The following is a 23,131-nucleotide window of genomic DNA, read 5'->3' as shown; positions in this document are numbered from 1 at the left end:
GCTCTTCTCCTCCTCTAAGTACCCCCCTCCACTTCCTAGAGCCCCTCAGCGCTATGGCCAGTGGCTCAATTGCCAACGCAAACAGTAACGGGGACAGGGGACATCCCTGTCTTGTACCCCTATATAGTCGGAAGTGGTCAGATCGTTGCCTATTTGTAATCACACTTGCCACCGGGGCCCTGTACAGGAGCTGAACCCATCTAATGAACCCCTCTCCAAATCCAAATCTCCTCAGTACTTCCCACAGGTAGTCCCACTCCACTCTATCAAATGCTTTCTCTGCATCCATCGCCACCACTATCTCCGCCTCCCCCTCCGGTGGGGGCATCATCATCACCCCCAGCAGCCTCCATATATTAGCAATCAATTGCCTCCCTTTAACAAACCCCGTTTGATCATCATGCACCACCCCAGGGACACAGTCCTCTATCCTCGTCACCATCACCTTGGCTAAAAGCTTGGCATCTACGTTCAAGAGGGAAATAGGCCTGTCTGACCCGCACTGCAGCGGGTCTTTGTCTCTTTTCAGGATCAGCGATATCGTCGCCTCCGACAACGTCGGGGGTAGTGTCCCCCTTTCCCTAGCCTCATTAAAGATTCTCGTCAGAAGTGGGGCCAGCAGGTCCACGTATTTCCTATAGAACTCCACCGAGAACCCATCCGGTCCCGGGGCCTTCCCTGCCTGCATGTTCCCAATTCCTTTTACCACCTCCTCCACCTCAATCTGCGCTCCCAGTCCTGTCATCTCCTGTTCCTCAACTTTCAGGAACTCCAGCTGGTCTAGGAATCGCATCTTTCCCTTCCGGGGGTTGAGCCTTATATAGCCTCTCGTAAAATACCTTAAACACCCCGTTCACCCTCTCCACTCCCCGTTCCATCTTTCCCTCCTCGTCTCTAACCCCTCCGATCTCTCTCGCCGCCCCCCCTCTTCCTAAGTTGTTGGGCCAGCAGCCGGCTCGCCGTCTCTCCATATTCTTACTGTACTCCCTGTGCCTTCCTTCATTGTGCCTCCGCCTTACCCGTGGTCAACAAGTCAAATTCCGTGTGCAATCTCCGTCTTTCCCTGTATAGCCCTTCATCTGGAGCCTCCGCATATTGCCTATCCACCCTCAAAATCTCCCTCAACAATCTCTCCCTTTCTTTACCCTCTTGTTTTCCCTTATGGGCCCTTATGGAGATCAGCTCCCCTCTAACCACCGCCTTCAGCGCCTCCCAGACCACTCCCACCTGGACCTCTCCGTCATCATTAATCTCTAGGTACCTTTCAATACATCCCCTCACCCTTACACATACCCCCTCGTCCGCCAACAGTCCCATATCTAATCTCCAGAGTGGGCGCTGTTCCTTTTCCTCTCCTACTTCCAGATCTACCCAATGTGGGGCATGATCTGAAATGGCTATTGCCGAATACTCCGTTCCTGCCACCTTCGGGATCAGCGCCCTTCCCAGGACAAAGAAGTCTATCCGGGAGTACACTTTGTGGACATGGGAGAAGAAGGAAAACTCCTTACTCCTTGGCCTAGTAAATCTCCAGGGATCCACTCCTCCCATCTGCTCCATAAAGCCCTTGAGCACCTTGGCCGCTGCCGGCCTCCTCCTGGTCCTAGATCTGGACCGGTCCAGCCCTGGGTCCAGCACCGTGTTGAAGTCCCCCCCCCCCCCATTACCAACTTTCCCATCTCCAGGTCCGGGATGCGCCTCAACATACACTTCATAAAGTTCACGTCATCCCAGTTCGGGGCATATACATTCACCAGCACCACCGCCTCACCTTGCAATCTGCCACTCACCATCACGTATCTACCCCCACTGTCCGCCACTATGGTCTTCGCCTCAAACAATACCCGTTTCCCCACCAGTATTGCCACCCCTCTATTTTTCGCATCCAAGCCCGAGTGGAATACCTGTCCCACCCATCCTTTTCTTAATCTGACCTGATCCGCCAGTTTCAGGTGCGTCTCCTGAAGCATGACCACGTCTGCCTTTAGCTTCTTTAGGTGCGCAAGTACCCTTGCCCTCTTAATCGGTCCATTCAACCCTCTCATGTTCCACGTGATCAACCGGGTTGGGGGGCTCTTTACCCCCCCCCCCCTCGTCGACTAGCCATCCCCTTTTGTAGACCAGCTCCTCACCCGGTTCCCACGCACCCGCTTATCCCCCCGACGGCGCCCTCCCATCCCATCCCGTAACAGCTCCCCCTTCCCCTTAGCAACAGCAACCCAGTTAACCCCCCCCCCCCCCGCTAGATCCCTCTCTAGCTTAGTTGCTCCCCCCATATTGCTTCCGGAAGTCAGCAAACTCTGGCTGACCTCGGCTTCCCCCGTTTATCCTTAGCCTCCCATTATGTGAGGCCCCCTCCTTCCTGCGCCCTCTTTTCCCGCCACAATTTCCATAGCGCAGGAACAAAGCCCGCGCTTCCCTCTCGGCCCCGCCCCTGATGGCGCAGCTCCCTCTCTCCTTCCCCCTCCCCTTCCCCACCGGCGCCCACATTTCTTCGTGTGTCCCCCCCTTCGAGGGGAAAGAAAATTTTCCCCCATCTGATTCACAGTCCCTTACCACCACCTCACTACTTCATTTCAAACACTCTTTCTCCAATCTAGTCCAACTTCTCCTCTTCAATAAATGTCCATGCCTCTTCTGCCGTCTCGAAGTAGTGGTGTTTACCCTGGTATGTAACCCACAGTCTTGCCGGCTGCAACATTCCGAATTTCACTTTCCTCTTGTGGAGCACCGCCTTGGCCCGATTGAAACTCGCCCTCCTTCTCGCCACCTCTGCACTCCAATCCTGATACAAGCGGATCACCGTGTTCTCCCACCTGCTGCTCCGTGTCTTTTTCGCCCATATCAGGACCATCTCCCTGTCCTTGTAGCAGTGGAACCTCACCACTATTGCTCGAGGTATTTCTCCTACCTTTGGTCTTCTCACGAGGACTCGATACGCTCCCTCCACTTCCAGGGGGTCCGTCGGGGTCTCAGCTCCAATTAAGGTATGAAGCATCGTGCTCACATACGCCCCAACGTCGGCTCCCTCTGCCCCTTCGGGAAGACCCAAGATTCTTAAGTTCTTCCTCATCGAGCTATTTTCCAGGGCTTCCAGTCTCTCCATACACCTCTTATGCAGTGCCTCGTGCATCTCCGTCTTCATCACCAAGCCCTCTATCTCGTCCTCATTTTCGGCAGCTTTTGCCTTCACTCCACGGAGCTCCATCTCTTGGGTCTTCTGCGCCTCCTTTAACCCCTCAATCGCCTGCAGCATCGGCGCCAGCACCTCCTTCTTGAGCTCCTCCACACATCGCCGGAGGAACTCCTGCTGTTCCAGGCCCCATACCAACTGGCCCCCCTCCACCGCCATCTTGCTTCTCACTTCCCTTCTTTGCCGCTGCTCCAGAGGATCCTCCGCAATCTGGCCACTATTATCTCTTCTGTCCATTCACATCCGGGGGGACTCCCTTCTGTGTCGCCTCACAGTGGGTTTAGCCTTCGAAAATTGCCGTTGGGGCTCCCGATAAGAGCCCAGAAGTCCGTTAAAACGGGATGTGCCGAAACGTGCGACTTAGCTGGTCATCGCCGCACCCGGAAGTCCGTATTAATTATATATTGGCGAGAGAACTCGACTAGTTCTAACTGCAAATATGCATTGCCCATGTCCTGCTTGGTGAAGGATCACCCACGAGCCAGCTTGGCATACGGCATGGAATAGCCTTGAGGCAGTATTGACTGTCAGCTTGTGGTCGCCGCAAAGGCGGACCATCCCATCCAGTTTCAGGACAGGGACTACTGGCGCCGTCCAGTCAACGAAGCGCACAGGCTGAATTATGCCCAGACTCTCCACAATCGGTCGAGTTCAGCATCCATCTTATCCATAAAGGCATAGAGAACAGGACGTGCCTGGAAATAGCGTGGTTGAGCCACCGGGTCTAGCTGGATTTTAGACACGGTGCCTCTGATGGTCCCCAGACCGAGTTGCAAAACATCTGGGGACGACCCGAGAACTTGGCACAAGCCACCGGTCTCTACCTGCAGAATGCGTTGCCAGTCCAGGCGCAAGCAACCACACCTCAGTAGACTCGGGCCGTCCCCACGAACAACAATAAGAAATAGCTGGTCCAACTGATGGTCATAAACAACGGGGGCCAACACCGTCCCCACGATCTATTGCTGTTCTCCAGTGTATGTAACCAAACAAGCTCCGTGCCCGTCAAGGCCGATGTCTGGATATCCTGTTGAATATGGTCGACGTGCTCTGGGCTACCATGGACACCGCCGCCCCAGTGTCCAATTCCAGACACTTATGTGCCACTCACCTGAACGGGACACAAATGGGGCCTAGGCGGGGCATCGCCAGGCAATACAATTGCATCACAGTCGCTTCAGGATCGTCCAAGTGCAAGGTCATATCTCTCGGCAGACATCTATCCTGGCATGGGCGCCTACACCGCTGGCACCCTCGTTACCTACGGTCGCGCCAGAACCAGCGTTCACATGGTGGTGAATCACCCTCTGACTCTGGGGAGAGTCCCTATCACAAAGGAGGGCCTGTGAACACAGGCCAGGGCCCCGGCGTCTGTCAAACCGGGTGGGGGGAGGCACCACGCATCCTAGGGTGTATAATGATGAGGATCTTTTATTGTCACAAGCAGGCTTACATTAACACTGAAATGAAGTTACTGTGAAAAGCCCCATATACCTCCATACCCTGTAATTACTGAACCCCACACTCTCTCCCAAGACAAGGAAATATCTAGCACCTTGCTGTAGGTTCTGGGAAGGCTCAAGCAAGAGCCTCCGTTGCATCTCCGCATCGTCGATGCCGCAGACAAGGTGATCATGCAACATCTTAGACAGCAAAGTCCCACATTCGCAAAATTCGGCGCGTTTCCACAATTGGGCCATAAACTCCGTAGCAGACTCACCCGGGACTCACTCTGCCATGTTAAATCGAGACCACTGGACGATTACGAATGGTGGTGGACTAAAACGCTGACCGACGAGCTCCACGAGCTACTCAAAGGTGCGGGTGCCACCGTGGGCATGAGGCTCTGGATACCCCATAAGAATGCAATGCAAGTTGTTAACAGGACCACAGTTTGGCACTCATCCTCCACGATAATGTTGGCGTGGAAAAAACAGTGCATTCGCTCCATATACTGGACCCAGTCCTCGACCCCGGCGTCAAAGGCATCCAGCCGGCCAAACAGCAGCATGGCGAAGAAACGCAGGCTCTGTCCTGCAATGCAAATACCAGGTGATGTCTGAGCAGTAAGGTCTCAGCTTTGATAGTTGACCAAGTTTACTCCTCATCGCTAGTTTTGTATTTACAAGAAGGGGAGTGTAAACCGAGTTGAGTGAAATAATTCCGATTTATTTCAGGAGCTTTAGGTACAACCGGGTGAGTTTCGACCAGCCAGCTCTATACTGGGTGTGTTCAAGTCGCCTCGCCCCCTTAGCAGGAAAGTGCATATTACCCCAAGGATTCTGGGAATACGAGATCCTCAACGCTGTAAGTCTCTTAAGGTTAAAGGTTATGACAGTAACCTCCTCCAGTGTAGGCAAGGGAGCCGAGCTTGTGGGCGGTGGGAGGTAACTCGAGGCTCAGCATTAGCTGAGGGGGGTCCTCGAAAAGATATTCATAACCTGTAAGTAACATGGCCCAATGCTGTATCCGAGTGGAAGCAATAGGGAGGATTGCCTTATCCTCTTTCAAATGTCCCAACAAGTACTTGTGGTCGGTTGTATGCTGAAACGCCTACCGTACATGTACTTGTGAAATTTCTTTACACCAAAGTAAATACACCAAGTCCTCCTTCACAATTTGAGAAAACCTTCACTCGGCATCCAAAAGGATTCTGGATGCATAGGCGATGGGCCTTTCCGCCTGTCTTTCCAGCATTGAGAAAGTATCGCACCAACCCCCGTAAGGGGAAGCATTACATGTCAGGATGAATTCCTTTTGGGGTCAAAATGGGCCAATAAATTGGATGACAGCAATTGTTGTTTAACTTTGTTGAAGGCCTCCACCTGTGGCATTTCCCAAGATCATTTTTGGTACTTGCGCAGCAGTGTAAGGGGGTCAGCAAGAAAGCCAAATTCGGGATAGATTTTCCATAATCTACTAATCTCAGAAAGGATTTTAACCCCGTTTTCTAGAGCTGGTGCTTCCTTAATGGCCTGCACCTTGTTCTCTACTAAATATAGAGGATTTACTTTACTTTCTTGGATGTAGACTCATTTTATTACCCTATACCTGAACTAGGTCACTTTGTTTGCTTGAAAAGCACATTTCCCTCTTCAGGTGTACCCGCAGCTCTCTCAAATCTCCGCAAGACAAGGTTCTCCAGGTGCTCTTGTTCCGAATCCACCATAACCAGGACGTCATTCAAGTACACCGCTGCTTTAGGTAACCCTGGGAGTATGTTTTCCATAATCTGTTTGAATATTGCCCAGGCTGGCGTATGGGTAAGCGAATACAGGCGCTTGTGCGTGTTGGTCACAATATACTTGCAGGAAGACTCATCTAATTCACGTTGAAGGTAGGTGTGGCTCATATCCCACTTAGTGAACGGCTGGCCACCTGCTTACTTGGCATACAGGTCTTCAGGCCAAAGGATGGGGTACCTATCAGCTTGGAAACCCGATTGATCATTAGCTCCACAGAGACTGATTGATTTGTCTGGTTTAAGGACAGGGACAACAGGTGTGGCCCACTCTGCGAATTATACGGGCCTTTGGTGCCCAAGTTCAGTCCCTATCTTTTCCTAAGTATGGAACTGGTTTTACTCTAAAATATTTAGGCGTAGTATCGTGGTTGACATAAATCTTGGCTTTGGCTTATCTTATTTTTCTAAGGTCCTCCTGGAAAACTTCAGAGTATTTACTGATGACCACATACAGCCCTCCCACACCCAGCCTGAAAATCTCTAGCCAGTTCAGCCTGATCGGCTGGAGCCAATTTTGCTCCCGAACAACAATGAGTGGAAGCCGGGCTTCTTACTGCCTGTAAATCACTGGGGCCATTGCAGTGCTCTTAATTCATAATGGTTCTCCCGTGTAGGTGGCTAGTCTGGCCTTCGTGTCTTCTAAGCTCAAGAGTTGAATACCAGTTTGGAGGTGATCATCTGTCTGTTCCCCATTAACTGCAATTGTATAGGGCATTGTACCGGGCGGCACGGTAGCACTGTGGTTAGCACTGTTACTTCACAGCGCCAGGGTCCCAGGTTCAATTCCCGCTTGGGTCACTGTCTGTGCAGAGTCTGCACATTCTCCCCTTGTCTGCGTGGGTTTCATCTGTGTGAACATAGAACATAGAAAATACAGCACAGAACAGGCCCTTCGGCCCACGATGTTGTGCCGAACCTTTGTCCTAGAATAATCATAGATTATCATTGAATTTACAGTGCAGAAGGAGGCCATTCGGCCCTTTGAATCTGCACCGATTTCCGCCTACAAGTTCCAAAAGACTTGTTCGGTGAATTGGACATTCTGAATTCTCCCTCAGTGTACCCGAACAGAGGCTGGAGTGTGACGACGAGGGGGTTTTCACAGTAACTTCATTGCAGTGTTAATGTAACCCGACTTGTGACAATAAAGATTATTATTATGATTATCATTGGTGAGGCCACACCTGGAGTATTGTGTGCAGTTTTGGTGTCCTTATCTAAGGAAGGATGTTCCTGTTATGGAGGGAGTGCAGCGAAGGCTCACCAGGCTGATTTCCTGAGATGGCGGGACTGTCATATGAGGAGAGACTAAGTCGGTGAGGATTATATTCATTGTAGTTTAGAAGAATGAGAGGGGATCGCATAGAAACTTACAAAATTCTAACAGGATTAGGCAGGGTAGATTCAGAAAGAGTTTTCCCGATGGTGGGGGAGTCCATAACTAGAGGTCATAGTTTGAGAATAAAAAGTAAACCTTTTAGGACTAAGGTGAGAAATTTCTTCACCTAGAGAGCGGTGAATCTGTGGAATTTGCTACCACAGAAAGTAGTTGAAGCGAAAACGATATGTAATTTCAAGAAGGAATTAGATATAGTTCTTGGGGCTAAAGGGATATGAGGGGAAGGCGGGATCAGGGCATTGAACTTGATGATCAGCCATGACCATAATGAATGGCAGAGCAGGCTTGAAAGGCCGAATGGTCTCCACCTGCTTCTATGTAACTAAGACGGCAGCTCCTGTGTCCACCTTCATTTTCAATGAATGACCGTTTACCAGCAGTTCCACCAGTATTGGGGCGACATTGGTCGTGATGTGGTTTAGTTGTATTGTCCCAGTTTCTGGAAGTGGGTGTACCTGCATGTTGTGGGCCTGTACTGGCCGTGGTCTCTTCCCCGAGTAGCACACGGTTTGCCTATTCCTATCAATTTGTCTTGGCAGTGCTTACAATAGCCCATCATCTGACGTCAAGAACCTTCCAGAGCAGTTTCCCTTGCATGCTTGGGGCTTATCATGCCATTTTTTCGTGCCGGGTGACACGAATTGAGCACTGATTCTGTAATTGATTATTTGTCATCTTAGTTACATAGGCCAGTTGTGGAATGGTCACTTCTACACAAGGCCTCTCCCTCTAATCGGAGGACATTGCTGTCTGATGCCACTTGTAGCTCCTGAGCCCCTTTTTCTGCATGTTCCAGTGATAGATCTATTTCAATTTTTAAAAAATACTGATTGGATTCTGCCAATAACATTTTTGGAGTTGTTAAATTGTTTATTCCACATACAAATCTGTCTTGCAACATGTCAGTCAGGAGTATTCCGAATTCACAATGTTCTACCAATTTCTGTAATCTAGCCAAAGGCGTGGTGACTGGTTATCCCTGCCGTGTTAAAGTGGTATCTTTGAAGTACAACAAAGGGCTTTGGGTCACTTTTTTTTTTAACCAGATCTGCTAACTCATTAAAAGTCTTCAAGTCAGGTGATCTGGGTCGGTTATGCTTTTTATCACGCTGAATGTCGGTGCCCCGCATGCTGTCAGCAATATCACTCCCTCAATATTGGTATCCCAGAAGAAGTAATGCATGCGCTCTGTCTATTGGGCCCAGTCTTCTCCGCTTACATCATAAGATTTAAGTTTACCGAAGGGAGGCTTTTTTTTCCCTTTTTGGAGAAGCCACTTGTTTTTAACAATTAATATTGCCTGAAGAAAAAACTTGTTTATCATCGTCACTAATGTAATAACTTCGCCAAGGCCAGTCTTCCAGCACCATACCCTTTTATTAAAGCAACAAAAAAAGCAACTACCACAGCCTACAGTACATAAATCCAAGCCTGGGGACCTACAGAATACCAGCCTGGGTTGAAGCAGCGGGTTTTAAGCTCTGGCTGCTCATTCCCCATAGGGCGTGCTTCCACGAAGGCCACGGGGAGATCTATTGACGATCGCCAGTGTCTTTCGTGGCCACCATAACAAGACCAAAGACTTAATTTACTTAATTCTTCCAGTCTTTCTGTTCCAGCGCTGTACACTACTGAAATTGCAACTGGTCTGGGGCGCAATGGAATTTTGGCACCATAGTTTCAACATTTAAGGGACATCAGAGCTGCACCAAAATATTTAAATTAACTTTCCCGAGGAAGTCTACATGTAACTTGGTGAATAATATAACGTTTCCCAAGAAACACCCAGCATAACGTTATAGTTGTATTCAAGGTAATTCAGGGCCATAGTGTAGGAAACATGTAATTTTTACTTTGTGTGTATTTGATACATTGCCATGAGCTGGATGTTGTTTGAGCAGCACCATTTATCTTTAACCAGTTGCATACTTGGAAATATAATGTACAAGCTGATATTACATAGTTTTAAATATTGTTTATATTCGGTTGGAAAAAACATCTTGGAATAACAAGCCCCTATTCTAGCCTAAGCAACCCAGTCAATGGAGTATAGAATTATGCGGCGTGAAAATTGGGCCAGTTATGTTAAAATTGGTATCTAAAGTGGTGCAGTGAGTTTTTAAATGCATATTTTTTAAATCATTTTTTAAAAATTGTTGCAATAAATGGGCAAGCATTCTTTTCATTTGTGTCTCCATCATCTTTTCTTCACTGGAGAAAGTGTTTCAAACTAAGTCATATGTCGAGTAGATTCTTTAGAATAGTAACTCTTTGTGGAAATATAATTGTTTCTGTAAAGTTAATTCTAGATTGCCACTAGTTTTTCCTGGGAATCTAGCTACAATATTATCTGTCTGTGTATGCAAAACAATAATTTATGGTGGCACAGTGGTTAGCACTGCTGCCTCACAGCGCCAGGGACCCGGTTCAATTCCGGCCTCTGTCTGTGTGGAGTTTGTACGTTCTCCCCGTGTCTGCGTGAGTTTCCTCTGGGTGCTCTGTTTCTTCCCACAGTCCAAAGATGTGCAAGTTAGGTGAATTGGCCATGCTAAATTGCCCCTTAATGTCCAGGGATGTGCAGATTAGGTTCTGGGTTATGGGGCTCGGCAGGGTGGATGGAGTGTAAATGGGTAGAGTGCTTATTCGAAGGGTCGGTGCAGACTTGATGGGCTGAATGGCCTCCTTCTGCACTGAAGGGATTCTATGATATCTGTGATAATACTATAATATAGTGCATGTCACATAGGTTCATACTACAGTGCGAAGAATTCAAAACCATTCACCAGTTCTAAATTGATGCATATTTGTTTATCCATCACTAGAACAGTGATTGTTGGCATCCTTCCATCAATAAGAGATGATGAACTTGCAGCAAACAAGCAATTTTAGGTAGGGTGCATTTGGTGCACCTTTGTTAATAATTGTGAAAGCCAATCCTTGAGCGGCAAGTTCTGCCACGAACACTGCACATGAAGCTGCCAAGTAATTTTGCCGATTGTTGTTTTCAGCATTTCTGCCTTTTGCCAAGATGTTGTAGCCATGGTGCACACTGTCCACTGGAGCAGAGGCAACTTTCAATGAAACACACAGCGTTGCAGCGTGGGGCCCCAACCAATGTGTGTCTGTGGGGAAGGGGGGTCCTCCATATGGCGAGGTGGCTGTTGTAGTGGGAACACCAATCAGAGTGTTAGTAGCTCTAAATTTACTGATAGGCCAGTGAACCTATCCTCAGGCAATATGGAACAACATCAGGCTTTGATTGCTGGACTCTCCTTTAGATCAGCAAAACAATTTGCCAGATGTTGCGAGGTGGTGGAGACTTAGAGCGGTTTCGTAAGAAGTCTTACAACACCAGGTTAAAGTCCAACAGGTTTGATTCAAATCACTAGCTTTCGGAGCACTGCTCCTTCCTCAGATTCACCTGAGGAAGGAGCAGTGCTTCGAAAGCTAGTGATTCGAAACCAACCTGTTAGACGTTAACCTGGTGCTGTAAGACTTCTTACTGTGCTCACCCCAGTCCAACGCCGGCATCTCCACATGGAGCAGTTCAGACACTGATCTCCTGAATTGGTGTGAGATTTCTGAACTTTCATTGAGTAAAGGTGCAAAGCAGCAGCCAGGTTTCTGACATTCAGTCTGGTGGGCAGCCTGAGGCAAAAGAGAGGTTGCCGATTAACATCAGGGTATAAGCCTGCGAAACCATCAGCGAAGTGAGGAGGAAGCGCTGGCCAACAGCCATCGTGGGGAGCAGCGAGGTGACTCTTTACCACCAGGCCAGGAATGAGGAGGGCGGAAAACCAACCGAAAGGAATAGAGGCCTCCAGGCCAGAAAGCCAGCAGTCAGACAAGAAGCCAGTAGCACACGCGGTCATCGAGGCTCGAGACCCGAACACCCAGACAAGAGGTGAGAAGAATAGCAGTTATGAGGTGCAAAGAAGACCAGGCAAGCATCGGCGTAATGTCTGTGGGAACTGAGCAAGAGCAGAGGCCAGGCCTGATAGCCAGCAGCAGTAGGCAGATGGCCAGCCAGGAGCACACACGGCTGTCGAAGCTCGAGATCCAGCCACCCAAGCTAGAGACCAGAGGTGAGTCGAGATGTCATTGATGCGGGGCTCGGCGTCATTGGGAGCAGGCCACCAAATCACCAGGGGGAGGGGGGGGGTGGGTATGTGGGTTCCCCTCAAAGAGGGAGAGTGCAGGACCCCCCAAAACTGTAAGTTTGCCTCTATACTGGAGGTGATGCCATTTTCACTTTTTCGCCAGCCAGTGACTCCCAGGTCACACTGCAGGCATCCCTGAAGCAGCAGAGCCTTCGGTACCCCGCTGGTCGCCTCGTTCTGGCTATCTCAACATACAGAAGGTTCATGGGTATGCAACTGTCTTCCATAATGCTGACATGCCCAATCCACTGAAGTTGCATCTATTTGATTGGCGCCAACACACCTGAGAGCTTGCCTTTGAGAGGACTGCCGCATTTGTGATTTTGTCCTGCCAAGATATACTTATAATGCACCGCAGACAGTGAAGTTGCAAATTATTGAGCTTCTTTTCCAGGTAACTCTTAAGCTGGTCAGGTTTTCTAACAAGGTGCTGCGAACATAGACCTTAAGGGCTTGGTGTTATCCCATGTCCATTTTGAGAGTTGACCAAAGGTAGTTTCTGCTTCTCCAATGTGTTTAATGGGCTCTGCATCAAGGGACATATTGTCTGTCATCATGGGCTCGAGGTAACAAAATTTGCTCACCCCTTCCAGAAAGGTATTTTTTACATGCGATCGGGTGCCGAGATGGATCTCTGTATCCCATGGCCACGGCTTTCTTGATGCTTATTGTCAGAGAGAAGAGGTTACAGTCATGGGAGAGACAGCCCATGAGTCTTGTAACTGAGTTGCTATTTGGACAATCAGCGCAGCATCATCAGTGTAGACAGTTAGTTCCCTGGTCATGATCTAATGCGTTCTGTCTTCACTTTCAGTTTGATTGATTGTAACCTAGTATACAGTAAACTCTGTATCTTTAAGGAAGGCGAAAAACAGGAGCATGGGAGAAGATACCAAACACAAATGAAGCTCGGGCACAGCCCTTTTTCACTCCATTCTTCACTTTGAAACTGTCAGAAGTGGAATAATCAAACTGTACGGTGTAGAGCATGCTGTTATGGAAGGAGCAGACGAGACAGAGGCGCTTTGATTAACAGACTGTTTTTCCACAAAATCTTGAGGAGCCCTGCTCTGCTGACGATGTTGAATGCATTAGTGAGATCTACCAAAATTAAGTAAAGTGGCATGTCCTGCTCCCTGCACTTCTCTTGTACCTAGTATATGGAAAATATCACATCCACAGTAGATATGCTGGCGCACAAACCACACTGTGCTTCTGGCTACACTTGGTCTGCCAGTAGATGGAGTGACTCTAACAAAGGTCTTCTCCATGACTCTAAGGAATGAGATGTCCCTGTCGTAGTTGCAGTCTCCCCCATTGCCCTTATCTTTGGATAATGTGATGATTTTGACATCATGCATCTCCTGTAGAACAGAGCCTACCTTCCAGTCGAGAAGGCAAAGGCCAAAAAGGTGCAGTCATGGATGGGACCTTCTGTGCTTGAGCAGTCCAGTGGGGATTCTGCCCTTGCTTAACATCCTTCACTGTTAGGTGGGCCATGGCCTTCTTGAACTCAAGTGATGAGTGCTCTTCATCTAACTCATCCATGAAGGCAAGCTGTGGAGAGAGCAAACAGGGCAATGTCTATCTCTCAGGAGTACAGCTCACAGTATTCAGTCAATCATCTGTTTCCGTAATTAACATCTTTTAAATACCACAGTTAAAAATTATCCAAAAGAGATGAAAACCTGATTAGTCAAGGTAAATCTAAACTTTCAATTTAAATTTGCATATAAATTACTATCTAAAGCTAATTGGATCCATCCACCAATAACTAGCTAATTACTATTAATGCACTTGTATCACTACTGTGTAACTGTAGGTGGACAGTAGTCGTATTGCTTTAGGTGTCTGTTAAAGCAACTCAGTCCTATTTCTAGTTAAAGCTACAAAAGCAATGAATAGCTACCTCATCCATACTATTGTCTGGCTACAAAATTGGGCATTGTAGCTCCATAGTTTCAGTGTTACACGTGCTGCCTTAATTCCAAAATGACATCTATGCAACATGCGCAAAGTTCTGACACAGGCCTGCCTCATGCCAATTTGGTGAGCGTGTAGCACAGGTGTTAGGAGCATGCAGGAGTTTAGGAGGAAGAATGCAGAGTAGGCAAACCATGAAGTCAGGCAGTATGTAAAGTTGATTTGACACCAGCGATGCCATTTTTGACTTTGCCTTTCTAACTAGAAGTTAGAAAGTGGTGAGCCACTGCAGTACGTGTTGTCAGAACACCCAGACTGCAGCAGTTCAAGAAAGTGGCTCATCACAATGTTATGAAAGATGATTAGGGATGTGCAATAAATGCTGGTCTAGCCAGTGACACTGGCATCCCATGAACAAATAAATCAAAAATAAAGTTGAAAGTCTGGAGATGGCTCCCAGAATGCCTTCGGACAGCACTGGGCCTAAAACGTCCGGCTTGGTACTGGAGCACTTCCGCATGGATGACTGTAGTCTGGTCTGGCTGATAGGCAACAGCGGGGCAGAATGGCAGCAGTGGATACATGAAGGCTATTATCCTGACAGTGGCAGCAGGTTTTCTAACAGGCCTGCCAAAGCAAAAAGCATTGAACAATTAGACAAATGATTTCAGGAGTCCTCTAAAAATGTAAAATATTTGGTTAGCTTTGAAATCATATGAAGGGACTGCAAAGATTTTCTGACGATGTATGACAAATGGCAGCAGTGTGCAATTCCATCCTTTGCAGAATGATTAGAGAGAAAGTCTCTAAAATCCAGTGGCTCTTGAAGTGGATGGAGCCTCCAGGAACCTGCTTTTGTCAGTTGTGGTTGTTGAAGGCCCATCACCTCAGCACCAAGATATCACTGCAGATGTTCATTAGAGCAGCGTCCTAATCCTGACTGTCTTCAACTGCTTACTTAAGTGACCTTCCTTCAAAAGATCAGAAATGGGGCTGATGATTCCAATGTTCAGCTCCATTCACAGTTCCTCAGATAATGAAACAATCCATGCTCATATGCATCAAATCCTGTACAACATTCAAACTTGGGTTGATAATTAGCAAGAAACATTTGCAACACAATGTGTAAGGCAATAACAACAGAGAGAATAACAACCTCCCTTGACATCCAATAGTGTTGCCATCGATAATTCCCCCAGCATCACCGTCCCGCTACGAAGTATCAGGCAATAACAACAAAGAGCATAACCACCTCTGTAAAGATGCACTTTCTCAAACTTCATTAATGAACACAAAAGGTACATGGCTGTAACTCGCTCCCAAAATGCCTCTGCCTAGGATCCTCTCTCACCATGGGATGATTACACACTCTGAGTCCCAATTGGTCACACAGGTCATGTGACCTTTATTCTGCTGTGTTGCCCTAAAAAGAGACGATCACCGCATACCTCCCCCTTTACGTTCTTTATACAGTCTTCAATAACTAATTCACTCAGTCCGAAATACTATCTAAACATTATGTACATGAGTTGGACAATTATAACCCGAGTCTTTGAGGGGGTTTTATGTTCCTTGTAAAGCGGTATAATTCTGTTGTCTGAGATGCATCCACAGGATTGACGTTAACAGGAACTGCAATAACGGGTACCTCTTCTGTCACAGATGATGCATCAGCATTTGCTTCCACGGAGCCTTACTTCTGTTGTGGGCAAAATCTTCGAAAGGTTTATAAGAGATAGGATGTATAATCGTCTGGAAAGGAATAATTTGATTAGAGATAGGCATCACGGTTTTGTGAAGGGTAGGTCGTGCCTCACAAACCTTATTGAGTTCTTTGAGAAGGTGACCAAACAGGTGGATGAGGGTAAAACAGTTGATGTGGTGTATATGGATTTCAGTAAAGCGTTTGGTAAGGTTCCCCACGGTAGGCTACTGCAGAAAATACAGAGGCATGGGATTCAGGATGATTTAGCAGTTTGGATCAGAAATTGGCTAGCTGGAAGAAGACAAAGGGTGGTGGTTGATGGGAAATGTTCAGACTGGAGTCCAGTTACTAGTGGTGTACCATAAGGATCTGTTTTGGGGCCACTGCTGTTTGTTATTTTTATAAATGACCTGGAGGAGGGCGTAGAAGGATGGGTGAGTACATTTGCAGATGGCACTAAAGTTGGTGGAGTTGTGGGCAGTGCGGAAGGATGTTACAAGTTACAGAGGGACATAGATAAGCTGCTGGGCTGGTAGGTGGCAAATGGAGTTTAATGCAGAAAAGTGTGAGGTGATTCATTTTGGAAGGAATAACAGGAAGACAGAGTACTGGGCTAATGGTACGATTCTTGGCAGTGTGGATGAGCAGAGAGATCTCGGTGTCCATGTACATAGATCCCTGAAAGTTGCCACCCAGGTTGAGAGGGTTGTTAAGAAGGCGTATGGTGTGTTAGCTTTTATTGGTAGAGGGATTGAGTTTCGGAGCCATGAGGTCATGTTGCAGCTGTACAAAACTCTGGTGCGGCCGCATTTGGAGTATTGCGTGCAATTCTGGTCGCCGCATTATAGGAAGGATGTGGAAGCATTGGAAAGGGTGCAGAGGAGATTTACCAGAATGTTGCCTGGTATGGAGGGAAGATCTTATGAGGAAAGGCTGAGGGCCTTGAGGCTGTTTTTGTTAGAGAGAAGAAGGTTAAGAGGTGACTTAATTGAGGCACACAAGATGATCAGAGGATTGGATAGGGTGGACAGTGAAAGCCTTTTCCCTCAGATGGTGATGTCTAGCACGAGGGGACATAGCTTTAAATTGAGGGGAGATAGATATAAGACAGATGTCAGAGGTAGGTTCTTTACTCCGAGAGTAGTAAGGGCGTGGAATGCCCTGCCTGCAACAGTAGTGCACTCACCAACACTAAGGGCATTCAAATGGTCATTGGATAGACATATGGACGATAAGGGAATAGTGTAGATGGGCCTTAGAGTGGTTTCACAGGTCGGTGCAACATCGAGGGCCGAAGGGCCTGTACTGCGCTGTAATGTTCTATGTTGATAACAGGTCAATCAGAGTACTTTGCTGCTTAAAGATTCAAAAACATTTCTTGATGGCAGCACTGACTGCTGGAGCATCTCTCTAATCCTCAAGTGGTTCATGTGTTTTCGAACGATCCGTCCTTCTATGTCCACTTGTTATGAAAGGAGTCCAGTCTTAGAGGCACTAATTCCAGGGATTCAATTTAGACCATAAGACATAGGAATAGAATTAGGCCACTCGGCCCATCGAGTCTGCTCCGCCATTCAATCATGGCTGATATTTTTCTCATCCCCATTCTCCTGCCTGCTCCCCATAACCCCTGATCCCCTTATTGATCAAAAATTTGATCCACTACCAGTTTCTCGCGTATATGACTTCATTGACCATAAATGATTGTGCTGTACTATGTGAATCATGGCTTGCTTTCTGATTACTTTGATTGGCTTCTACCCTCTCTGACAAATTTAAAAACATGAGGTTCAGTCTGATTCTGAGACTACGTTACATCAGCAGATCTGCTGTTGGGACTCCCATTGTTGCATGTAGAGTGGTACAATAGCTCAGGAGGAATCATGAGATTTTGGTCTCCAAGGTTCCTCCTGACAGTTTCTTTAGGCCAGACATGAGAGTTTGAACAACTCTCTTAGCTCGTCCATTTGATGCTGGGTGGTAAGGCACAGTTCTAATGTGTTTAATACCGTTGAGAGCGGTGAAGGTTTGAAACTCAGCACTGGTGACTACGATTCCATTGTCTCATACCATGACTTCAGGTAATCCATGAGTTGAAAAACATTGGTGTAATCTTTCAATAGTAGCATGCGTTGTAGGTGAGGGGGAAATGGGGCTATAGCAAGCAACCTTTGTTGCAGTTGGCATTCTTGACAGTGCTTGATTAGCTTCTCGATACCAGTATTAATACCAGGCCACCACACAGCAAGCATCTTCATCTTAGAGATGCCAGAATGAGAGCTGTGTAATTCAGTTAGGAGCAGCCCTCTGCTTGGTACAGGAATGACTCCTCTTGCTCCCAAAAGTATGATGCCATTGTTGGATCAACTGGAAAAACACTTTGATTCAAACCGGAACAGTATGGCAGTTTACCCGTGTCAAATAAAATGGATACTGTATTTGGACTTGGGTACCAACAACCCTTTTCAGTATCTGGCTCTCTTGTCTCGAATTCATCTATAATGTATTTTATAGCATATGCCTGAAATCTGCTACTCTGCTGGAGTAGAAATTCCTGTGCTCCTGGCATTCCCGTAACAGCCTCCCCGAACAGGCGCCGGAATGTGGCGACTAGGGGCTTTTCACAGTAACTTCATTTGAAGCCTGCTTGTGACAATAAGCGATTTTCATTTCATTTCATTAAGTCTCCCCATGTATTAATATCGATGTGATTCCAGTCTGTCACAGTGTACATGTAATCGGTGGCTTCATGTTTGAATTGTTTTCTGTAAACATCTCTTGTTTGAAAGACAATTCTAGGGATTGGATATTTATCCAGTGTGGCAGCCTGATTAACTGTTAGCTTATAATCGCTGCAATTGCAGATGGTCTTGTCCAGTTTCAATACGGAGATTATAGATGCTGCCCATTCCAAGAACTGAACTGGCTGGATAATGCCTAGTTCTTCCAACCTGTTTATCTCTGCATCCACTTTCTCTCGCAAGGCATATGGTACCGCTCTTGCCTTAAAGAATCAGGGAATCGCCTCTGGATCCGCTTGTATCCCTTTGATTTTGCCTAATTCATCACATAAGGCGCACATATATTTTCTTATCAGTTTGGGCAGTTCCTCTTCCCACACTTGAAAAATCATGGCCCAATTCAACTTGATTTCATTACGCCCATCGTGGCTAAGAAGGCTTGGTCCTTCATCCGTCACTATTATCACGGGGAGCTGGATAGGTTGTCCATGGCTTACTGGTACCATTGTGGTGCCTTTTATCTTTATTATTACTCCCATATAAATCTTCAACTTGTTCTTCAAGTTTGATGGTTAGACTCCCTCTCTTAAGTACTGAAATGTATGCTCGCCCATCGCAGTGGTTGATGCCCCTGTATCTACTTGCATCTTCAGAGGTTTCCCATTTACCCAGAGCGTTACAGTGATAGGTTTCTATCTTACCTGTTTTTAGATTCAACAGAGAAAGAATACCAGAACCACTGATGCTAGGATCTTCCATATTGTATACTTGTAACATCTTGGTTGATTGATTACTCGGCGATCTTGACTTAGCTCTGCACTGCTTTATCAAATGCCCTCTTTAGTGACAGTAAAAACATTCAGCCTCCTTAAATCGCCATGCTTCAGGATTGTGGTCATCTTCCGCTTTAAGCATTACTGACTCATTGCCTATCCTATACCTTTTTGTTTTGTTAGAGGCTGTAATTGTTTCCTGCTTCACGGCTGCTTCGGCGGTTTTGGCGTCACAGCTGGCTGCAGGTTCCTAACTGGTGAATGGCGCCATTTTGCATGCTCTGCATCTCTTGTGCATCTTTTTCAGTGCTTTCCATAGCCAAAGCTATATCCGTTGCTTGTTTAAAATTTATGTTGACCTCTACCAGCAATCTGTGTTGAAAAGCATCGTTGTTCACGCCACAGACTAACCTATCCAGTAATGTGTCATTTATGGTGGCTATAAAATCATAGTACTCCGATAATTGCTTCATTTCCGCGATCAATTCAAGGGATTGGATATTTATCCAGTGTGGCAGCCTGATTAACTGTTAGCTTATAATCACTGCAATTGCAGATGGACCAAGCCTTCTCAGCCATGATTGGTGTAATGAAATCAAGTTGAATTGGGCCATGATTTTTCAAGTTGGGTTCTCACCGTCAAATTTAATTTGAATCTCTGGAGTATTACTGATGGTTGAGGTTGCAATTGTGTCTTCACTAAATCCACAAGCTCACTCAGTGATTTGGAGTCTGGTGCATATGGGGCTAATAAGGTTATGGTTTGAGTTCCACAAACATTTAAAATAGTTTGCGTTTCGCCTCTTCCCCTATTTTGTTTACTTAGAAATAATACCCAAGGCATTCGACATATTGTGTCCAGTCCTCTGTGGAAGAGTCAAATGGGTCTATTCGCCAAAAGAGAGACATTCTAGTGAGTACTTTTTTTTTCTTAGATTGAAACAGGATATTCACAGGTGTCGGGTCAGACGCAGTGTCAGGATAATTTCTCTCCACGCACGATGTAAAGATGCACTTTCACAGGCTTCATTAATGGACACAAAAAGTATTTATTGGTAAGATTTGTACAACAGCTACATTGCTGTAGCTCGCTCCCAATGCCTTGGAGCCTCTCTCAACATGGTGTGATTCCACACCTGATTGGTTACACAGGCCATGTGACCCTTACTCTATTGTGTTGCTCTTAAAGGGACAATCACCACAACCTCCCTTGACATTTAAAGATATTGGGCTGGATTCTCCGTTCCACGACGGTGAAATCGCGTTTGGCGATGGGGTGGAGAATCCGTTTTTGGCGGCAGTTTTTGAATTTTCCATTCCCTGAAAAGTGGCGCCGATTATCCACGGCCTCGGGCCATTGCCTGAGGCCCGCCCTGCAATGCTCCGCCCCCGATCGGCCGAATTCCCGACGGCGTGGGTTACGTGTGCTCGCACCATTTATGAACTCGGCGTGGCAGCTGCGGACTCAGTTCGGGCTGCCACAGTTGGGGGAGGGCTGATCCGAGGGCAGGGGGGGGCTTCATTCGGGGCTGGGGGCACTGTGGGCAGGCAGTCCGGGGCGCGCGAGCGACCGATGGGGGGCACTACTTTGGCGCTCCAGGTCTCGTGCTGAGTTCTCCATGGAGCACGGCACGGCCGCTGCAGGCCATGCGCAAGCGTGGCCTCTGAACCGGATGTGCTGAGGGCCTTATTGGCAGCTAGAGCTGCGTGCTCTACGCTGCCTCACTGTTAGCCCCCAGCAAAATGGGGAATCGGCTGTTTTACGCCAGTTTTCCCTGTGTAAAAGACCACGTGGGGACATAGTCTCCAAAATGGAGAATCCAGCCCATTGTCATCACTGATTCCTTCAACATTTTAACTTCCTGGGGATTACCTGTAATCAGGAACTGAACTGGCCCAGCCAGACAAATGCCAGTGCTCCTAGACATGCTGTGATTTCTAGGATTTTCGGGTTTCCCTGAGGAGTGACTCACTCTCTGATTCTCCACAGAGAAGTCAGGAGTGAGATAGAATGCTTTCCTGGATGGGGGCAGCTCCAACAGCATCCTGCTTGAAGCAATCTGACTGATTGGCACCCCATCCAGGCGAACTGTAGCTGCGTGCATACTATCACCAATTCAGTAATTTCTTCTAATTCTGCAATCTTCAGCACCTTGAAGAGCAAAGGAAGCATGGACACCATCAGTTCTAAATCACACACCATCCGAAGTTGGACATATATCGGCATTACTTCATTAAAGCTGGATCAAAATCCTGGAACTTCCTATCGAACATCATGTTCAGGCCACATTCATCACTGAGCTACAACGATTCAAGAAGAAGGTCCAGCGCACGACCTCAATGAGAACTTGAGATGGGCAATAAATACTGATCTTCCCAGAATCCTGAGAATTAATGTTTAAAAACACATAACTCTCTGGATTATATTGAAGAATGATCTTTTGGGGTTGTATGCCGAGGGACTGTGTAGGAAAATAGCAATCTCTCATGTCTGTACCTTATGATCCTGATGTTGCCCACTGTTGCTCTTTCAACAAATAAATCGACTTGAATTGGAAAATTGATGACAGAGGCAATTGTGTACTGGATTCCCACATCGGTGCAAGGGGAGGAGGACTAGACGTGCTCGCAAAGGCAGAAACAGGCGAACAGAGAAGGCTTGGGCTGAAGCTGAAGTGGGAAGAAGCATGGCGGAGGACCGGACCTCTGGCTTGTCGACCCAGCGGTCAACAGAACGGCTGATGCAAGTTATCCAGGAGGGCTTCGCCAAGCAGAAGCGGGACTGCTTGGACCCAATTAAAGAGTCAATTGCGCGGCTGGAGCTTAGATTGGATGCCCAAGATCGGGCGATCCAGAAATTAGAGAAGGCGTTGGCTGAGCAGGAGGATCATCAAACTGCGGTGGAGGTGGGGATGCTGAGAGACCAGCAGAAAAAGCTCCTGGTGAAGCTGGAGGACCTAGAAACTTGAGCTGGCAGAACTTGAGAATCGTTGGGCTCCCGGAGGGGTCAGAAGGAGTGGACGCTGGGGCATACATAGCTGACATGTTTGAGAAGCTGCTGGGGGATGGGGCATTCTCGCGACCCTTGGAGGTGGACAGGGCTCACAGAGCGCTCGCGAGGAAGCCGCGAATGGGAGAGGCCCCCCCCCCCCCCCCCCCCCGAGGGCAATGGTGGTGAGATTCCACAGATATTTGGATAAGGAGCGTATTTTACATTGGACCAAGCAGACATGGAGCTGTAAATGGGAGAACAGTATCCTGCGGATCTATGAGGACTTGAGTGCGGAGGTGGCCAAGAGAAGAGCGGGGTTCAACCAGATCAGGTTGACCCTTTTTAAGAAAAAGGTGAAGTTCAGACTGCTGTATCCGGCCCGTCTCTGGGTCATGTACGAGGAGCAACATTTTTATTACGCGTCGCCTGAGGAAGCGCTGCACTTTGCAAAAAGGAAAGGACTGGTGGCGGACTGAGAACTTTTGAACATTGCTGCAACGTTCATGTTTTAATAAGTTTCTCATTTTTAGTTTTGTGGACGCTATTTGTGATGCCTTCTGTATTGATTTGGGGCCAGTTGGATTGCTGAGTGAGTTAAAGTTTACATTTGCACTATTGGGGGATGGACGTGTGTTTGTTTAGATGTTGGATCTCTTGCTTGATCTTTTCTTTGTTTAGCGTTTTTTTTTCTGTCGGGCAATTGTGTTGGGATTGCTTGTCATTTGAATATGTATGTGTGAACGGGGGGAGGGGGGAACAATAGGTGGGAGAATGTCCTGGCGCCAAGGGTGGGGCCACCAAGCTAGCTGGGCGGGCTAGCTCGCGGAAGCGTAGTGGGGAGTGAGCAGATCTTAGGCTTATCAAAGGGTTCGATTTATATTGTGCTGTTACAAGGAGGGGGGGGAAATGTTCTGCTGACGAGGATGGGACTGTTGCTGAGGGACAGAGAGGAGGTCGGGGGCGGAGGCTGCCTGAGGGCAGGTCGGTGGAGGCGCGGGCTG

At 47.5% G+C, this 23,131-nt stretch overlaps 1 protein-coding gene across 6 annotated transcripts in view; it reads left to right on the top strand.

The window, feature by feature from the left end:
* elavl4 (ELAV like neuron-specific RNA binding protein 4) overlaps positions 1-23,131 on the top strand; it is a 162,215-nt gene that overhangs the window by 25,791 nt on the left and 113,293 nt on the right. The window contains exon 2 of one of the 6 annotated variants that reach the window (XM_072510927.1): positions 19,965-20,051. The exons of the other annotated variants lie outside the window; for them this stretch is intronic. The gene's annotated coding sequence lies outside the window, so the exon portion shown is untranslated. The remainder of the gene's footprint in view (positions 1-19,964; positions 20,052-23,131) is intronic. 6 annotated transcript variants of the gene reach the window in all.

Source organism: Scyliorhinus torazame, chromosome 7, assembly GCF_047496885.1.
Source record: "Scyliorhinus torazame isolate Kashiwa2021f chromosome 7, sScyTor2.1, whole genome shotgun sequence".
NCBI lineage: Eukaryota > Metazoa > Chordata > Chondrichthyes > Carcharhiniformes > Scyliorhinidae > Scyliorhinus > Scyliorhinus torazame.
This window is presented reverse-complemented; position numbering and strand designations above follow the sequence as displayed.